The 12,665-nt window shown below is 47.9% G+C and overlaps 1 protein-coding gene across 3 annotated transcripts in view; it reads left to right on the top strand.

Annotated features, from left to right (window-relative positions):
* LOC141264930 (1-aminocyclopropane-1-carboxylate synthase-like protein 1) overlaps positions 1 to 12,665 on the top strand; it is a 93,654-nt gene that overhangs the window by 18,090 nt on the left and 62,899 nt on the right. The window lies entirely within an intron of this gene.

The following is a 12,665-nucleotide window of genomic DNA, read 5'->3' as shown; positions in this document are numbered from 1 at the left end:
TTCCCCAACGCAGGTGCTTCACAATTTCTACAGTATTTTCTTATGTAATCCTGCATATCTTACTTAGCTTAGACTGATACAGCTTTCTCATTAAATAGAACTTATTGATGAGATTTATCCTTTCATGCACTTTCTGCAGCTGCTCCCACATTTCTTTTGCAGTTTCATATTTACATACATGCAAGATCCGATCATCATCTATACTGAGGGAGATAGTGCTTTGAGTTCCTTCTCTACCCAGTCTTCTGGTAGTTGGTCAGGTCTAGACTCCTGTGTATATTTCCATATTCCTTCTCTTATCAGCAGCATCTTTACCATGAATTTCCAGGATTGGTAGTTCTGGTTAGTCAGATTTGGCACTGTGAACTTCACAGAGTTGCTTCTGGTCGCCATCTTTGCTTCTTCTTCTTAGTATACTGTTGTTCTCTCTCCTCTGGGCTGTTCTCTGGTCTTTGGATCTCTGGGCCCATAACCTATTGGGAGCAGATTAATCTCTGTACTGTCCAGCAATTCAACAGTGAATACATATTTATTCAGGAACAAAGATAACACGGCTTACAACCAATATTTCTTATAGCTTAGGATCTTAGCATCTTGGCTGTCAGCTTGCAAAATTAAAGTAAGAATGTGCTCCAGCTACACACACAGTGAACAGGAACTTCCTGGTTCCTTTTTTTTTATTTTTTTTTAACAATGCATTATTGGCAATACAACAGTACTGTGGGAGACAAAAACTCATGCCCTACTATACAGTAGTAAATAGTAGTTGATGCAATATGTGACATGCAGAAGTAGTGCTGTTGCTTCAAAAGCATCTAGCAACTATTACAAATAACACAAACACAAGAGACAGGAAGTGTTGTGCTTCAGAAGCATCCAGCAACTAGAAGGGTTAACACAGTCACAGGAGACAGGGAGTGTGTTAGCAGAGCCCCAGGGGGATAGTGGGGAACTTGTTATTGTAGTCTGACAGAAGGCAAGGGAACATAATTCAGATCAGGAGAGAAACCAAACACAGGTCAGATAAACTCCCTGAACTAACAGTGCTGAGTATTATCGGGCAGAAAGATAAGGACTGGAAGGAATTGTCTCACAGGGATCATCTCCCTCATCAAACCCTTCCCCCCTCCATCTCCATGCAGGATAAAGAATGTTGTGTACTATTGTGTCCTTGTGAAGGAAAAGCCTGTGGTTGAGTATGCATAGAAGTGTGCTGCTAAGAGATCTAACCTGTGCTGAAATATGCTACTGAAGAGACTGACGTTACTGTGCCTCCTTTAATAGACTGTACTGTAATGAAGAGTGTTGCTGTAATATCCCTGAATTGCACTGGCCATGCTTCAGATTGAATCCACTGTTAAACTGTTGAAAAAGACTCTTGTCAGATGTGTCTGGTCAGCAATTGAATCTATTGTGTGCCTGAGTGAAGCTGCAGCCTATGGTCTCCCTGAGTAATGCTTCCCCCAGGATTCCAAAGAATTCATGAAACCCGTCTCGTCCTATCTGAACCTAGCAGCGTGCGTGTAACATTATATATATATTAACGGGAAATCCTGAGCGGGAATTAGCGTATAGAGGGAGAAGAGGAAAAGTGTCTGGAAAAACACAGCAGCACAGCACCTCAACTCAACTCTGCTACACCAGTTAAAGAGGACCAGCCCTAAAGAAACTCACTAGCAGCAATGGATGTGGAAATACAAATGGACAGAATTAGTGAGCTGCTTCTTCAGTTAACCTATGAAGAATTGAGAACAGTAGCAGAACATATAAAGATGTCAGAAGAACAGATTTCTAAAGCACACAACCGCAGGCAACTGTTAGCTGCCATTAATGCAAAAATGGATGAGCTGCGGGAGAAAGAAGCTGAAGACGTCATGGTGACGTTCCTCCAGGAGCTAACACAGTTTCTAACCAGGTTGAAGTTGGAGGATGGAGGGGCAGCACCAATTACCAAAAGCGTGAATCTCCGTCCGCAGACTGAACTACAGGAATTGAAAGAACAATTCAAAGCCCTAACAGCCCTGCAGGAATCTACCAAAACCTCTGAATGGGTGATAGACTCAGACAGAACCTTTAACCTGCTCGGGTTAGATAAATCAGGAAGACAGTCCTCTCTAACACCACAAATCACCATAAGAATTCAAGATCCTTGGACAGATTGGAGAGTGTGAACAGAAAGAGAAACTGTCTTATATGAACTTGTTGCACCGGATTGATGCAGGCTTACAGAAAGGCTACCAGCCAGATGAGATCATTGAGGGGGTGGTGAAAGCGATCAGCCCAGGACTGAACCTCCATAGTATGCTAGAAATGAAGAGTCAATTGACCTTGCAACAGCTGAAGATGATTTTAAAAGGATACTATAAAGAAGAGAGTGCTTCAGAATTGTTCCACCAACTCATTAACCTCTCACAGAAAAATAATGAATCACCCCAAAGTTTCTTGTTCAGAGCAATTGAACTGAAGGATACACTGTTGTTTGCATCCAGAGATGTAGAAGCAGAGGAGAAGTTTGATGCTGGCCTAGTCCAGAAGAAGTTCTTGAGATCATTGGGAACGGGGTTAAGCAGCAAAGACCTCAAGTTGCAGCTGAAACAGGACCTAGAAGATCCTGGCATTCTGGACGAAGTCCTAATTGAAAAAATGAATGAGGCAGCATGTTTGGAGTCAGAGAGTGAACAGAAGTTAAAGAAAGGCTCTGCTCCTAAAATCACCAAAATAAGTCAGCTGAAGTTGGAGACCCCAGTGGCCAGTCTGAAGATCATCATGGAGACCCTCCAATGCCACCTCTGAGAGGCAACCTTAAATCACCAACAAAAGAGAGGACACCAGCACTAACTGGGAGGAAGTAATAGGAGAACTGTGAGCCCAGTTGATTGAGGTGAAAAAGTTGATTTGTTCCAGGCCAGAACCTGTATCCCTCAGACCCAGGAGTGGGTTCCAAAACAGAAGATACCCGGCTTGTGAAGCGTGCCGTTCATCAAATCAGAGTACGGTATGTGTCCACTGTCTAAGATGTGGTGAGGAAGGACATTATGCCAAGGAATGCCAATGGTCATGGTCGTTTGGGTTAAAAGACAGGAGGTTGCCAGTGCGCGGCGACTGGTAACAGCAACACGGAGGAGGCCCCAGAAGCAAATCCAAATCTCACTAAACCTCAGAATGGCGTATGAGGTAAAACGGCTGAGTTAGTACTATCCCCAAGTGTGTTCCCATCTACAGCATCTGCAAGAGAGACAGGGGCATCCGTTACTTAATGCCCTGTGTGGAGGTCAAACGATGTACTCCTGGGAGGAGGATTCCTCGGTCAGTAAAGATAGCCTCACCAGCCTGATCGGTGAAAGGTGCTTTATACAGTGCCAGCTAGATGGACTCGTGGTAAAAGCACTGTGGGACACAGGAGCCCAAGCGAGCCTTTTAAATGAAGAATGGAGAAGGCGTTACCTGACACATACCTGCCTTCGGTCGCTAAAAGATCTCTTAGGACCAGTGGAACTCCACGGCAAAGCTGTCAACCAGACCGAAATCCCTTTGATAGGCTGGGTGGAAGTGACTTTCCAACTGAGGGCCACGAAGAACAGCAACACCATTGAGGTTTTGGTATGTTTTCTCGTGACCAGTGATCAGAACATGGCTTAGGATCCTATCCTGGGTTATAATGTAATCAGTGAGGTCATCACGAAACACAAGTCAGGGACGTTGGTGGTGGATGCAATTGCCACATCGCTTGCCATACCCAACTCTGTGGCGGAAAATGTGATTCATAGAGTAAAGAAAGCACAGAATACAATAGACCAAAAAGAAGTCAAGGTAGGCTGGCGCCCAACCATCATCCCTGCAAACCAAATGGTGAGGGTGAGGTGTGGAGTCCGGGTAGAACTGGGAAGAAAAGTCCAGAAAAGACTGTTAGTGCCAAAAGACTCCTCACAACTTTCGGAAGGCCTAGTTCAAGGTGAGACTGTGCTTACGACTCCTACTGGTGGGTTTGCTCGAGTGACAGTACCGGTGATGAATACTATGGAACACGAAATTAGACTGGATCCAAAGAGCGTGTTAGGTCACATTGAAACCGTTAAAACGGTATATCCAGCCAGTGTGAGACCAGCCCAGGGATCTACCTTGAATTCAGTCTTCCCACCAACGAACAGGAGTTGTCCAGGAAAGGAAATTGCATGACCCACCTCGGGGTTCTAGGATCCCCCAGTACCCCTGGAACACTTGTGTGCTGAAGATCAAGCGGTAGCAAAACAGATGCTGAGAGAAGAGTGTCATGCTTTCTCCAAAGATTACTCTGATATAGGCTGTATCCCGTCGTTGCAGTTGAAAATCAATTTGAAAGACACGACCCCAGTAACCAGAAGTTACATGTCTGTGCCGAAACCATTACACCGTGAAATAACATAGTAACATAGTTTTTAAGGTTGAAGGAAGACTAAGTCCATCTAGTTCAACCCATAGCCTAACATGTTGATCCAGAGGAAGGCAAAGAGTATTTACAAGACCTAATCAACAGAGGTTGGGTCCAAAAGTCAAAGTCGTCTTATTCCTCTCCTATTGTTTGTGTTAGGAAGAAGGACGGTACGTTGAGACTCTGCTGTGATTACCCGGAGCTAAACTGAAAGTCAGTACCTGATTGTCACACGATACCAAAGATTTAAGATATGCTGGATAGCCTATCAGGAAGTACCTGGTTCTCTGTCCTTGATAAGGGTAAAGCATACCATCAAGGGTTTGTTGAAGAGTCCAGAAGACCTTTGACAGCGTTCATCACACCGTGGGGGTTATATGAGTGGATTCGCATACCATTTGGGCTCAGTTCAGCTCCAGCAGAATTTTAGCGTAGCATGGAGACCTGTTTAGAAGGATTGAGGGATGAAATCTGCCAGCCGTACTTGGATGACAATGTGGTACACAGCAAAACCTTCCGGGAGCATGTTGAATACGTGAGGACCGTATTACAGCGGTATGAACAACACGGAGTTAAGTTGACCCCAAAGAAGTGTGAACTGTTCAAAGATAAGGACTGGAAGGAATTGTGTCACAGGGATCATCTCCCTCATCAAACCCTCCCCCCTCCATCTCCATGCAGGATAAAGAATTCTGTGTACTATTGTGTCCTTGTGAAGGAAAAGCCTGTGGTTGTGTAGGCATAAAAGTGTGTTGCTAAGAGATCTAATCTGTGCTGAATTATGCCACTGAAGAGACTGACGTTACTGTACCTGCTTTAATAGACTGTACTGTAATGAAGAGTTTTGCTGTAATATCCCTGAATTGCACTGGTCGTGCTTCAGATTAAATCCCACTGTTAAACTGTTGAAAAAGACTCTTGTCAGATGTGTCTGGTCAGCAATTGAATCTACTGTGTACCTGAGAGAAGCTGCAGTATATGGTCGCCCTGAGTAACGGTTCCCCCAGGATTCCAGAGAATTCATGAAACCCGTCTCGTCCTATCTGAACCTAGCAGCGTGCGTGTAACATTATATATATATATATTAACGGGAAATCCTGAGCGGGAATTAGCGTAGGGAAAATAATGCTGACATTCCAATTTGGTATTTAGGTATTGGTATTTAGAAAACCAATGACTCCTGATCAAAAGACATGAATCACCTGGAATTTCCATATCTTAAACAAAAGCCTTCCCTGCCATACATCACTGGAGGTTTTTTCAGCCTCATTTGAGATGGATGGCGACGAACTGGAAGTTGTAAAGGACTTTAACCTAATCCGATCAATGATAACTCAAGGTGCAGCAAAGACACCGGAAGTCAATAGACACCTACTTCTGATCAGGACTGTATTTTCCAGTATGGTCAGTAGTAAAAAATATTAAAAAGTAATATCCATCCATGGACATTGTGCTGCTGAGCCAGTGTATATAGGCCTTACATGTACAACTTATCTCTGACATGAAGTGGGGATTCGGTACATATGCCTTGGCATTTGGGCCCATGATCTTCAAAGTACCACTCCAGTGGCTTTTCATTTTATTTTACTAATCGTTAGATATTAGTAATGCGCATGCATTAAAATGATTACTGGTTGCCGTCCTCTGCTATTTCCAGCTCTGTTCCAGTCCTCTCCTGAATCGCCTTTCTCAATTTAAGGCTACGAGACTAAAAAGAAGGATCTCATAGACTTACATTAAGAGAGGTGTAAGCCAGCAAAAAACAACTGCAGTCACAAGATCCAGGAGACGGACCGGAAAAGCATTATAAACTGAAGACAGCAACTGGTAACTGTTAATGCGTGCATTGAACATACATTACTGAAAGGTAATGGATGGGGATATATAAAAAAAAATGCTGGAATGGGATTTTAACACCCTAGCAAACACCTGCAGGGAGGTAACAAAGGGAAGATTGTAGCCAAAAATACTTTATCCAACTTGATCAAAAAGGCTACATGTGAAGCTTACGTACCCTGAGGATAAAATGATCTTTGGCTATTTTTCTGTGGTGATGTCAAGGATTTGAGATAATATAATTCGTTCTTACTGGTAATTTGGTTTCTCGGATTCCTCCATATTTATTTCCTATCATTATATATTTACTAGTGATGAGCGAACACTAAAATGCTCGGGTGCTCGATGCTCGGGTCGAGCACATTGGAATACTCGGGTGCTCGTGACGCGCCCCCTGGGCCATGGGTTACTCGGTAGCCGGGCCGGTCAATGCTGGGGGATGTCACAGTGGCGGTGACCCGGTCCGTGACCCAGGGCGGTCAATAAAAAGGGGAAAAAGTAAAAGGGGAATGAAGTTTCTAGAGATAATGTTCGTGACGCCACCTGTGATATGCGGCTATATGGAGCCACCGCTGCGGTGCAGATCCACTAGAGCTGATGGTGACGCAGCAGAGTTGGTTCAGCTCTCCACAGGCAGAGCTTAGCTCCAGGACAGTGTAGATGATGATTAGATGAGGTAGATGTTGCTGGACGGTGCAGTGCAGGGCTGGTGATGGCACAGCAATAATTCTAGGACACAGTGGGGTGCAGTCTTCAGGTTTTACTCACAGTTATCACGCTGCTCCTGGTTACAACTGCCAGCTTATAACCACCCACGTCGTCCTGTGTTCACCAAGGAAGGGGTTCAGCAGCTCTCAGGTATTTCAGGAGTACTTAAACGGGACCCCATTCTATGTTCCTTCCTCGGTTGTCTTCCTGCGCTGACTCTTGCCCTCCTGCCCTGCGCCTCAAAATCAGTGTCCCAAGCCAGTAGCCTCGGATCTTGTTGGGCGACAAGCAGTCCCCTGGACCCTATGCGACCACCTTTTCGGCTATATAATTGTGGTAGTGGGCAGCTGCACCTTGAAAGTACAGTAGCCTCCGGTTATCTAGCTGAGCCTGGTTGTTCTCCACTAGTTAGGGGCCGGTCCCCTCTGCGGCATGATCTCTCTACATCCGTGTACATTCGGGTGCACGGGTGCCTTCCTGCACTCACCGTGCCCCTGGGATCCCCTCTGTCTTCTGGAGCCCTCCTCACTGCTCCTCTCTTCTCTTCCTTCTTTCGTCCTCCTGGGCCTCTCTCTCTGGGCCCTGCTCCTTCCTCCATTCCTCCTGAGCAGAGCACCAGCTGAGCTCCTGCTCCCAACTCTCTCTCCTCTGACTGGCTTCTGACTCTGAACTCTTTCTAGATGTTTCCACTCTCCTTCTTATACTGCTTCCCTTCAGTGCTCCCCTGAACTACTTCCTCCACCCACACCGACTACATGGTTCCCCCTCTCTTGGTCCCCAGCCTTCTAGCCAGGGGCAGGGCTCAGCAGTGAACAAGTGCATCTTGCCCCTGCCTGCTGGCCTGGAATGGTGTAGTGTTGGATGCAGATGAATGGGTCCCGGGCAGTACTCCCTCCTTACCTGGCAGTGGGGCACCACATCTCTGGGTGAGATGCAGTACCTCTGTAGCGACTGAACCCACAGGGGCGCCGCACTCGACCCGAGCAACAAGCCCAATGTATGTCTATGGGAAACTCGAGCATTTTTTAGGCGGCTCCCCCGGCGGTCTGCAGAGGGCCTAAAAATTGCCCAAATCGATGGGAACAGTGCTCAAATTACAAGGGGACAGCATGGGGAAGACCCGTGGAAGCATTTCTGACTCCCAGGTCACTTCTGTCAACAATGTTGTCAGAAGTATTACGCCACTTTTACGGACTCACAATAAAACACACCAAAACAAAACCGAAATGGATTTTCCTGGGAAATATGTTAAGGAACATCCTTTCCAGGGTAATGACTTGTATATAAAGCAAAATAAATAACCAAAAACAAAAATTCTCCTCCACACCTTGGGCTATGTTCACACGTAACTTTTTTGATGCGTTTTTGCACTTTTGCATTGCTTTCAACCGTGACAAATGCATTCACCAGGAAATGTCATTTTAACATTTTATAACCTTATCTGGCCATGTGGTGTGTGAGATATCATCAGACACATCGTGTTTCATTTATGAAGGAGGGACTAGTCACAAAGCCTATTTTTATAGGGCCATCAGGTAGCCTTTACTATTCTTAAAGGCCCAGCAGTCGGCCCTCACTATTCTTATAGAGCCATCAGCCGGCTATGTTTTATTGTTCCCATTACTAAAGAGTGGGTCTCCTATACTGTTATTGCGTATGCAGTGAGTGGCAAAGCTACCCAAAATTTGGACGCACCCCAATACTACTTTGAAAATTTGGATGCACCCCAATACCCCTTTGAAGAGACTTAGAGGAGGGCCTCCTGAAAACAATGTTCCCATTATTAGGAAGTGGGTCTCCCATTGTGTTTGCCTATGCAGTGAATGCAAGGGCTGCCAAAAATTGGGAGGCACTCCAATGACCCTTGGAAGAGACGTGGAGGAGGGCCTCATAAAAAATGTTCCCATTATTAGGAAGTGGGTCTTCCATAGTGCTGGTCTATGCAGTGAATGCAAGGGTTTCCAAAAATGTGTAGGTACTTCAATGCCCCTTGGAAGAGACGTGGAGGTCAGAGGGCCTCCTCAAAACAATGTTCCCATTATTAGGAAGTGGGTCTCCCATAGTGCTGGCCTATGCATTGAATGCAAGGGTTGCCAAAAATTTGGAGGCACTTCAATGCCCCTTGGAAGAGACTTGGAAGTCAGAGGGTCTCTTCAAAACAATGTTCCCATTATTAGGAAGTGGGTCTCCCATAGTGCTGGCCTATGCAGTGAATGCAAGGGCTGCCAAAAATTTGGAGGCACTTCAATGCCCCTTGGAAGAGACGTAGAGGTCCTCATAAAAAAATGTTCCCATTAGAAAGTTGCGGGCCTCCTTTACTTGTTGCCCATGCACTAAGTGTATGGGCTGACAAACATTTACCCCTGGGGGGTATACATGAACATACTGTATAAAAAAAAATTAATACGGGCATCATAAACACCCATTAAAAAAATTATATGGGTGTTGCATCACGGACCAGGGTCACCCTGGTGATATGGTGGTGAAGGATGAGGAGAAGGAGGACAAGAGCAAATAGCCAAAATCAGGAAGCGTATACCCATGTCTGGGTGTGAAAAGGTGCATGGGAATACGCCTCCCAAGAAAAGACACTGGATTTGAGTTTATGTTACGCTGCTATCATTCGGTGATGTTGAGAAGTCTGGCCCAACCCAGCCCTTGTTCATTTTTATAAGAGTCAACCTCTCTGCATTTTCAGTTGACAGGCGGATGCGCTTATCAGTTATAATTCCACCAGCGGCACTAAAAACCTGCTCTGATAAAACGCTGACGGCAGGGCAGGCCAGGACCTCGAAGGCATAGAGAGCCAGTTCATTCCACGTATCCTGCTTGGATACCCAATAATTATAAAGCACAGAGGAATCACGGAGGACGTTGGTACAGTCGGCAAGGTACTCCCTCAGCATCTTCCCAAACTTTGCACTCCTTGTGAGAGTACCCCGCGCCTCAGGGCTTGTGCGATGGGAGGGGCTGAGAAAATTCTCCCAGAACTTTGACAGTGTTCCCCTGCCTCTGCTGGATTGGAGTTGTGTCTCTCTCGCCTGTACTCCTTGCTTGTCCAACGAAGTGTGCCCTCTGCCACCAGCGTTTTCAGATGGGAATTTTTTTAATAGTTCCGCTGTAGTATCGGCGTCTCTGCCCCCTGACAGGCAGAGACACCGTCCCTCTTACCGCCGAGCTCCCCGTCTGGCGTCCCCCGGCGCTCCTGCTGCTGCTGCCAGCGCGCGCAGCATCCCGGGCACTGTGCTTAGGGCGTGCGCGCACGCTCCCTCCCTCTTAAAGGGGCCGCGCGCGCCATCCTAAGGAGTCCCCGGCCAATGGCCGGAGGACCCCTCATATAAAAGGCACCTCCTCCAAAATGGAGGTGCCCGTGCAAGGTTGTAGCTTTGTGTCCTAAACTCTGCTTCAGCCCTCAGGTTCCGCTGCTAGTCTGACTACTAGTCCAGTCCGCCAGCCTGACTACCAGTCCAGTCCGCCAGCCTGACTACCAGTCCAGTCCGCCAGCCTGACTACCAGTCCAGTCCCCCAGTCTGACTACCAGTCCAGTCTGCCAGCCTGCCTACTAGTCCAGTCCGCCAGCCTGACTACCTGTCTCTGCCAGCCAAGTGTACTCTCCAGCCCGACGGTCTGCCTACGATCCTAACCCGCCAATCTGTCTATGGGCCTGGCTTGCCTGCCTACCCGGAGAATGTACCAGTTACCTGCCGTGCCTATCTGTCAGCCTACCTGGAGGCTCCTACCAGTTACCTGCCTTGCCTATCTGTCAGTCTACCTGGAGGCTCCTGCCAGTTACCTGCCGTGCCTATCTGTCAGCCTACCTGGAGGCTCCTGTCAGTTACCTGCCGTGCCTACCCGGAGGCTCCTGCCAGTTACCCGTGGGAGTCACCTGCTCTCATACAAGGACAACCCCAGAGTAGCAACTGGTCCCTCTGTTCGGTCCTTCCCTGGTTCACGGAGTCGATTGAGCCGCCGTGCGACCTTGGTCAGTCTGAGTTGATACCTAGTTACGCCCCTCTGGTCCCTCCTTGCACCGCAGCACAGAGGTTCCACCACCCGGATCCGTAACATCCGCAACTAGGACCTTCTGGTACAGCCCCATTTTTGTAGACCTGTCCGCCTCAGGAATAAGACATATAAAGTTCTCCTTGTAGCGTGGGTCTAGAAGTGTCACCAACCAGTAATGACCGTCACCCAAAATTTTGAGAACGCCAGGGTCATGGGAAAGGCAGCGTAACATAAACTCAGCCATGCATGCCAGACTACTAACAGGCAAGACTTCCGTGTCCTCACCAAGAGGATGACTGACCATGCTCTCCTCCTCCTCCTCTTCCTGCTCCTCTCGGTCCTCTGGCCATCCACGCTGAACAGACGGTATGACAGCTGTGCAGGTATTACCGTTTATAGCGCATGAAACAAGCTTCTGTTCTTCCTCCTCCTCCTCTTCCTCATTGTCACCCAATCCACGTTGGGATGAGATGAGGCTGGGCTGTGTGTAATCACCCTGTATGGTTCCTTGCTCCATCTCATCGTGCTCCGCCTGCAATGCATCCTCTTTGATTGTGAGCAGAGAGCGTTTCAGAAGACAGAGAAGTGGGATGGTGATGCTAATTATGGCGTCATCGCCGCTCACCATCTTGGTGGAGTCCTCAAAGTTTTGGAGGATGGTACATATGTCTGACATCCATGTCCACTCCTGAGGTCTTATGTGTAGAGTCTGAACTGAATACCGACGACCTTGTTGATGCTGGCACTCAACAACTGCCCTCTTCTGCTCACAAATCCTTCCCAATATCTGCAGTGTAGAGTTCCAACGCGTGGGGACATCACACACCAGTCTGTGAGCCAGAAGCTGCTAACGCTGCTGAAACACGGCAAGGGCGGCGGAAGCTGTAGGTGACTTTCTAAAATAGGCACACAGGCGGCATACTTTAACAAGCAGATCCGGCAGCTCCGGGTAGGATTTGAGAAACCGCTGAACCACGAGGTTAAGCACATGGGCCAGGCATGGTACGTGTGTGAGCTCGCCTCGCCTCAGAGCCCCACCAGGTTCCAGCCATTGTCACACACGACCATGCCTGGCTGTCGGTTCAGCGGTGTAAGCCACAGATCTGCCTGCTCTTTCAGAGCTGTCCACAACTCTTCAGCATTGTGTGGTTAGTCACCTAAGCATATTAGCTTCAGCACAACCTGTTGCCGCTTGGCTGAGGCAGTGCTGCAGTGCTTCCAGCTTGTGACTGATGTGGTCATTTCGGAGATGGAGGCTGAAGAGGAGGAGGAGGCTGAGGAGGTTGAGGTGCAGGAGCTGTAGACCGTGGGGGCAACCCTGATTGACCTAGGGCCCGCAGTCCTTGGCGTCGGAAGGACGTGTTCCGTCCCAAGGTTCGACTGGGTCCCGGCTTCCACTATGCTATCCCAGTGTGCCGTCAGCGAGATGTACCGTCCCTGCCCACAAGCACTTGTCCACGTGTCCGTGGTTAGGTGGACTTTCCTGGTAACTGCGTTGTTGAGGGCACGGTTAATGTTTTGGGACACGTGCTTGTGTAATGTGGGGACAGCACACCGGGAGAAATAGTGGCGGCTGGGGACCGAGTACCATGGGACGGCCGCCGCCATCAGGTTGCGGAATGCTTCCGTCTCCACGAGCCTAAAAGGCAACCTTTCGAGCGCAAGCAGTCGTGAAATGTGAGAATTTAGTAGTGTGGCCTGTGGGGCG

The sequence above is a fragment of the Phyllobates terribilis genome, unplaced genomic scaffold (assembly GCF_046119375.1).
Source record: "Phyllobates terribilis strain yellow unplaced genomic scaffold, ASM4611937v1 Scaffold_4__5_contigs__length_816908805, whole genome shotgun sequence".
In the NCBI taxonomy this organism is placed as follows: domain Eukaryota; kingdom Metazoa; phylum Chordata; class Amphibia; order Anura; family Dendrobatidae; genus Phyllobates; species Phyllobates terribilis.
Note: the sequence above shows the minus strand (reverse complement) of the source record. Positions and strands in the feature narration are given on the sequence as shown.